The sequence below is a fragment of the Galeopterus variegatus genome, unplaced genomic scaffold (assembly GCF_000696425.1).
Source record: "Galeopterus variegatus unplaced genomic scaffold, G_variegatus-3.0.2 Scaffold3776, whole genome shotgun sequence".
In the NCBI taxonomy this organism is placed as follows: Eukaryota; Metazoa; Chordata; class Mammalia; order Dermoptera; family Cynocephalidae; genus Galeopterus; species Galeopterus variegatus.
Genome location: NW_007729887.1, coordinates 203,876 through 205,680, shown reverse-complemented (window position 1 = coordinate 205,680; position 1,805 = coordinate 203,876). Strand labels below are relative to the sequence as shown.

General features: G+C 50.5%; 1 non-coding gene across 1 annotated transcript; it reads right to left on the bottom strand.

Moving 5' to 3' along the window:
* Window positions 1-1,586: 1,586 nt before the first annotated feature.
* Window positions 1,587-1,658, bottom strand: TRNAE-UUC. The gene has a single exon. It is a non-coding gene; the product is annotated as a tRNA-Glu (tRNA).
* Window positions 1,659-1,805: the final 147 nt, after the last annotated feature.

Below are 1,805 nucleotides of genomic sequence, written 5' to 3'. Positions count from 1 at the left end.
ACAATACTGCTTATTTAAGCGAAATTTTTCTACTTTCATTACCTATTCAAGGGCTGTTCAACGATTCTTGCAACTGTATTTAAAGTTTATGAGTGATATGTATTATCAAAAATTTATGGCTGTAAGATCTCCACAGGTCTGCACATAGCTAAACACAAGGAGCCAAAATACCCTTCCATTCGTATTCTATCCACCTACAAACATGAAGAACTTGAAACATCAGTAACTTCAAGAGCATCTGGTGGTGCCTGGCTTAAACACTGAAATATTTGCATTAATGAAGATGATTTAAAGTATTTTTAGCTATGGCAGAATTTTTTGTTTGTTTTCTCTTACAATGTAAAGCTAAACTAACCCTTAATCATTCAGAGCATATTAACAGATGATTTCCAAACTTACTGTGCAGTTAAAGTTATAAAACAGTTTGGGAAAACACATACTAACAACGCAAACTTCTGTTCTTGGTGATGGCACTGACCAAAACCCATCCACCAGTCACTTTTGCCCTCTCCATTTGTTCCCAGAGGCCCAACAGACTAAACGTTATAGCTCACCCTATCTTCTAATTTCAGCCTGCATTTAAGATAACGCTTTTGTTTCATTTACAGCTCACATGCTGCTGACACAGCTGCCCCTTCTTTGTAATAAACACAGGGCTTCTATATTTAAAAATACAGTGAAACTTTGTTATAACATCCCCTCCCCAGTCTCCAGCCAATTTTCTCTTTCAAGCCCCACCTCCACTCCAGGATTTTTTTTTTTTTTTAAATCAGCGACGCTCAATACGTTAAATCCTTTGAAAAATCCACTTTCTTCTTTAAAGACATCTCATCATAGTGGTATTTTTCTTCTCCGCAGGTCATTGTGTGTATTTTGTAAAGGGAGAAGGGGGAAAACCTCACTCTTCCCTAAAGGTCTTCTCGAGTCTGGGGTACGTTTTGTGAGTGCCACCAGCGCCCCGAATGTCAACTGGGGAGACCTCTCCGGCCGGCCTCGGAGCTGGGTGCCACGGGACACAGGGGTACACACGCGGCTGGTGGGGGTGACGGGAAAGCGCGTCCCCCGGGAGGCGGCGGGAGGGGCGCTGCGTTTGGAGGGGTAAGGGTCGTAAACACCCGGCGGACAGACGAGAATAAGGGGTACTTGGAGGCAAACACTCCCCATGTCTCTCGGGACGACTCGGAAGGGGGCGGCCAAGCAGGGCGTGGGCCCGAGAGGGGCGCCGGGAGGAGATAACGCAAGGCCGGAGTTAATCATCACCTCCCGACAGTCTGGAAAACTACAGCCCGGGGCCGGAACGGGGGGTGAGTAGCCTCGGGGAAAGTGAAACTCCTTCCCGGCCCTCCAGCCCGCGAGCCCGAGGCGGGAGGACGAGGGACCCCGAGCGCACTCGCGCCTCTAGCCCGCGCGGGACAGCGCTTGGGGCTCCCGAAGCGGCAGCCCAGCTCCCGGCGCCGCTAACAGCTACGCTACTAATGCTCGTTTCCCACAAACTCACCCGGACAGGGGGACAAAAAAGGAGCCAGAGCCATTGGAAATAAAAAGTCAGTTTCCCAAAACGAGTTAAAAAAGAAAAAGTCACACTGTTCCCATACCGGGAGTCGAACCCGGGCCGCCTGGGTGAAAACCAGGAATCCTAACCGCTAGACCATATGGGAACTGCTGCCGAGTACACCGCTGTGACCCACCTGACGAGCGTAAAGGCGCCGCTGCTGCCTTCTCAACGCTCAGACGCCGCCGCTCCTGCCGCAGCCTCTACACCACTCGAGCCGCTGCCCACGCGCTCCCGAGCGAGGGGACGAGCC